We start from the raw sequence: 6,000 nt of genomic DNA on the forward strand, positions 1-6,000 counted from the left end.
AAAACCCCAAACTGTATCAACTTCTAAGTCTAACAAGGCTTATGAGAGATCTGTATTAGGGTTGCCAGTTTTGGTTGGACGTATTCCTGGAGGTTTCATCACTTGGCATAATCTTTAATTAACGATTAATCTTTAATTCCTCGAGATTCCAGGACAATCCTGGAAGGTTGACAACCCTAGTCTGTATATTGCATTAATTTATTATCAAAATATATGTTGTTCTTACAGGCAACTTGTTGCATAATAATGTATGCCTGTAAGGTAGGAAAAAGGTTTAACATTAAACTTGGCATCAGTGCATGTGTAATACAGAAATCATTATGCTGATTAATTGTTGGCTATGTGTTAAAGACATAAGTAGCAAAATAGTTGCTTATATGTCTTTCAAAAGTATGACCATTGTGCTATTTTAACACAATGTATTATTATTATGAAAGTATTATTAAGGAAAACCTTCAGTCATGTTGATTGCCATGTAATGGCAACACTGCATTATTATTGTTTTAAAAAAACAACAGTGTTTCTTTAATTATCTTGATAAGGGGTGAAGTGCTGGCCCTCTCTCCCCTTCCCCCCTTCCTTGGGGCATCCTTCCTGCCTCTTAATCAGCTTTGGGCTGATGGGGGTGTGTGACGTTATCTGATTAAAATATGACCATATCGATCATTGTTGCAACCACTGTTATACATTTGTAGCAAATATTGTACAAAGGTTGTCGAGTAAGGTGTCTATGAAAAGGTTATGATTTGCTTGTTATGCTTATGCTATCTGTATGCATGTATCATTTTTGTATGTGAAGTAATAAGTATTGGCTCTATATTTGGATTTCAAATGTTTGCTCCTGGGGTAACGCCCACAAAGTAATTAGCCAGCACATCTTGGAGGGCCTATTCTAATTGAGTGGCCCATAGAAAGAACATTTAACTGACAATGGACCAACCATGGGAGATGCCTATCTACCCTTAATGAAATTTCCTGCTGTGACTAGATGAAATGCATGGACATGTGACTTGCCCGTGTAACTCCAAACTCCATCTTGTTGCTGTGATTTTCCACAGTAAAAACAATGGAATGCCCTCAACATGGCAAAAGCGATAAAAGGCCCTGGAAATACCTCCACTGTGTCTTCAATCCTGCTTCTTACCTCTGGAGGAAACTTGCTACAAACTGAAACTCTGAACAATGGACTGAATGACCCATCCAAGCTGGGGATGTACTACAGAGACTTGACTTGAGCCAGCAGTTTATTCTATCACTGCTACAAGCCTGAACCAAGAACTTTGCCAAAACTGTATGTAATTGATTCCTTTAACCAATTTTAACTCTCACCTTTCTTTCTTTCTTTTTATAAATAAACCTTTAGATTTTAGATACTAAAGGATTGGCATCAGCATGATTTTTGGGTAAGATCTAAGTTATATATTGACCTGGGTATGTGGCTGGTCCTTTGGGATCAGAAGAACCTATTATTTGATGAGACATTGTAAAGAACCACTCATCTCTGAATCTAGTGTTTTTGGTGGTGATATAAGAACTGGAATGCCCAAGGAAATTACCTTTATGTTTTCTTGTTAGCCAGTATGGTGAAACAGGAGTTTACTTTTCTGGCTGGTTTGGTATATCTTATAAAAGAATAATCACTAGTTCTGGATTGTGTTTGCCCTATTTCTTAGCAGTTCGTCCTGAATTTGGCATCCTCAGTTGTGACCCACTAAGGCACGGTTACAGGGGGTAATTGGCTGCTTAGACCATACAGCCAGCCAGCCTTATTGTCCAGTTACCCACATCAGCTTTCTCAAGGGGAACGGATTAACATCTGCATGATCAGCGTGCAGGCTCACCTGTTTTCACCCTACACTCTTTCACAGTCCCTTTATAGTCACCTGCTTCTTATGTTCTGCCTTTTGGTAATGTTCCACTGCTCTCAAACCTCACACCCTTCAGACAAGAGGAGAAAGTGTCTTCTCACAGCTGGAGCAAACCCATTGGGTTTTACTTTGAATAGACGGATCACTGAGTGCTGATCACTCACCACTGTCTCTCGTCTGGCAGAGACATGATACAACCCTGCTAACTCAGGATGGATCCACATACATATAGGCTTTCCGAGACACAGTTATTTCATGACACACTCTCATAAAATCATCCACAACTCAGAAGTGGTATAGACAGAATCCCCAATGTGTCACAAACACAAACATCCTCCAGTATAAATGAAGGAGTGCTTCATTTATGGCTATTTTTCACTACACCTGTGTATCTGCTGGAGAACTACTCATCTGAAGTTCATCTTGAATTATTTTATGTAGTATCTAGTTTTAACAGATTATTACGACTTAGTCATTGTGATTTAATAACATTTTATGTGGGGTATTGTTTGTATATGTACAGACTCACAAAATGGTCAGAATTACTGTTGTTATGTTTATACTTAGATAATACGAGAGTGTATTTATTGCAATTTAATGTATGAATGCTGGAGTGATTTTTAAATTTTGAGATGGAAACTTAAATCAAGATTCCCTGTATTTTTAAACTGTGTGTATTTAATTAAAGGAATTCAGCAGCCTTAGCTCCATTTTAAGACATGTTTTTAAATTTTATTTTGGATAGTAGTTTGGCTAAGGCAGCAATGTTTATTGAATCCATTGATGTTTATGTTTGAATCCATATTCAATTTAGGTTGAGATTTGGGTTAAAAACCAAAATGGAGCTTGGGTTTGGGTTCAGCGGCATTGAAATATCATAAGTTGTTCACAAGATCAGTTGTTCTTTCCAGATTTCTGCCATTTTGGTTGAACTTAAGTTGGATCCAGAAAATAGGACTCTTCCAGTTTTACATTCCACCTGGAACTGAAACCACAGAGAGAATTTACATCTAGGGATTTGACTCCACACCCTGAACTCCAAAATTGAGGGGACTAGATTTAAGGATCTGTTATATAGTTATATAATTCAGTTTACAGAACATGTCCGTAATGTCCGTAAGAAATGAGGCTGAAATTATTATTATTATTATATTATTTCTACTACCATAGCACCTAGGATCAGGATCTGATTGTGCTCATCCATCCATAAACTGAGTATGGAAAATTTAATCTCCAGAGCCAGACTGCTTTATATACAGTGTAATGGGAAAAATTTAGTCAGTGTTTGGTAATGTCAACAGTGAATTAATCACCCAACACGCTCTGCATGTCATAGTGTCTCACTACGCAGGTTTGATACACAGCCCTAATACAAATCTTAATTTTTACCTAAGGGTAAAAAGCAGCCAGGGCAGTGCTTAAGGTGATCTGAAAAAAGTGGAGGTGGGCGTCTATCATAATCTGGGAACAGCCACTTTGACAAGAGAGTGCTTACAGTGCACCCTTCCGCAATCTGGCCTGATTTTTTTTCTGAGTCTGTGACCCCTTGCAATCCGTCCCAGTTTAAGCACTGGGCCAGGGAAAGCATTTTTAATGCATGGGAAAGTGGCAGTAAGTGGAAGAACTGGCACTGCAAGTTAGTCTGGTCTGGTGTCTTTTACCCTAAACTGAATCTAAACTAAGAGAATGCGAATGCCAGTGCTGTATTGCACAGACCAAACAGAATTCTTCTTTTAACTGTGCATATAGGGCCAGATTCATTTCCAACACAACTTCAGTAAGATCCTGCCAGCACTGCAAGTAGACCCACTCCTGGGAATTCAGTCACAGCACTGCTTACCACTAGTTACTATTACTAACATGGTTTCAGGGTGTTGTGCAGAGTGGACTTTAACCATGTTTCATAACCTGCAGTCAGATCAGGCTTGCAGTACAGAGAGCCCCGGTTGTGTTAGTGTTCCTCTTGCTCCATGCGTGCCAGCTGCCTCTGGCACAGGTGAGGGGAAAAGAATTTTCTGAGCCCTCTGAAAAAGTGCCCAGGCTCTGATCCAGATACGACTGAAGTCCAGGTTCTCTGGGAAGGGAATGTAGTTTGCTGTTTAGAAGGCTCTGTGTAAATCTGTAGCACTAAATAAGTAGTTTATTGCTGTTCAGGTAATACTAGTTAATGAATATTAATGCAGCTGTACCTGTTCCACTAAGGAGAGTGCCCTTCACAATCACATGGGAGTAATGCAGACATTGTAGGAACTAAAGTTGCAACAAACAGGCACATGCCTGAAAACAGGAAAATGAAAAGCAGGCAAGAACACTTTGATATTCAGACTGTCATATTTCTTCCAAACAATTCATGAGTGCCCAGCTCCTGTGTTAAAACCACACACACACACGAGCCATGCTGTTCCCAACTCACCGTACTTCAATTGTTCTGTTTCCCCAGGAGAGGCAATAGTGTAAAATATTTTAAAATCTTACCATTAACTGTAAAGGTTGTGAACCAGGCTGCAAGAATCAGGGACAGCAGCAAAATATTCTCACCAGTTGACATTTTGCAGGATGCTCCAGGAGTCAGAGGTCCAGTTCATTGCTTTTGCTTTAAAAAGTCAGTAAAGTGCAAAAATTACGTAAAAGTAACAGCTGACATCTTACACAATTTCAGACATAGATTATTTGCTGTTTAAAGTACATTGCAGTCACTAACCAGTAGCACTTTGGGACTGTCCTGAAATAATGGTTTCACCTTTATTTCACCTTGCATGGATTATAAACTCAAACATTACAGTATAAAGACCTATAAGAAGGCATGACATTCTGTAGACTGTCTGGATCATTCAACCGTATACAGGGATTACGCAGCAAATTGAGTTGGGTGTTTTGCTTAAAAACTGGCAGCTATAACTGTAAACAATTTTCTAATGGAACATTTTTCCATTGGAAAATTCTGATTCAACTAAATCAAAACATTTTCCAGGGATGTATCAATTTCATTGAAATTTTCAGTGGGAAATTATTGAAATGTTTTGTTTTACTGTCTAAAAGTATAGCCAATCATTCATTATTAAGAATGTTTAAGAGACCAACTAATCAAACATAGCCAATTTTTTTGTCTAGAGCCCAACCAGTATAATATAAAAAAGAGACATATGTACCCTCTTTCCAAGAAGCATGTTTTATTTTGTAGTATGTTCACCACACAGAAGGTGTGCTTCCAAATATGCCCGCCCCCCATGCCACTTGTATTTACAGCACAGTTGCTTACAAGTTAGAAAGCACTTTATATATCACCTAAGAATACTTGAATATTGTTTCCCATTCTGGCTGCCCCATCTCATAAAGGATATAATGGAATTGGAAAAGGTTCAGAGAAGGGCAACACAGACGATTAAGGGACTGGAACAACTTCCATATGAGGAGAGACTACAAAGATTAGGGTTGTTGAACTTAGAAAAGAGATGACTAAGGGGTGGGGGGATACGATAAAGGTCTATAAAATTATGGATGGTGTGAAAAAATGACTAGATAAGTGTCATTTCCCCTTTCACACAATACAAAATTCAGGAGTCACCCAATGAAATTAATAGACAGTGGGTTTAATACAAACAAGAGAAAGTACTTTTTTACCCAATGCACAATTTATCCGGGGAACTCATTGCCATGGGAAATTGTGATGGCTGAAAGTATAACTGAGTTCTAAAGAGAACTGGATAAGTTCATGGAGGACAGGTCCATCAATGGCTATTAGCCAAGATGGTCAGGGACACAACCCTAAACCTCTGACTACCAGAAGCAGGGAGTGGAAGACAGAGGTGGCTCATTCCATAGTTGCCTTGTTCTGTACATTCCTCACAAAGCACTGTATAGGCCACTGTTGGAGACAGAATACTAGGCAAGATGGACCACGGTCTGATCCAGTATGGCAGCTCTTATGAGCTTATGTTCCAAGAGCCAACCCACCAATTTGTACCAGTTCCTTAACTTGTTTCATAATCTCTATTTTGGCTACTACATTTTAAACCAGTTGCCTGGGAAGGTACCTGTATTAGGACATAGAATAAATGCATCTTGCCTTTGACAAGCTTTATATTCGCTAATGCCAAAAGCCACAATTAATTTTGCAGAATATTGTGGGATA

Source organism: Eretmochelys imbricata, chromosome 12 (genome assembly GCF_965152235.1).
Source record: "Eretmochelys imbricata isolate rEreImb1 chromosome 12, rEreImb1.hap1, whole genome shotgun sequence".
NCBI classification, from domain to species: domain Eukaryota; kingdom Metazoa; phylum Chordata; order Testudines; family Cheloniidae; genus Eretmochelys; species Eretmochelys imbricata.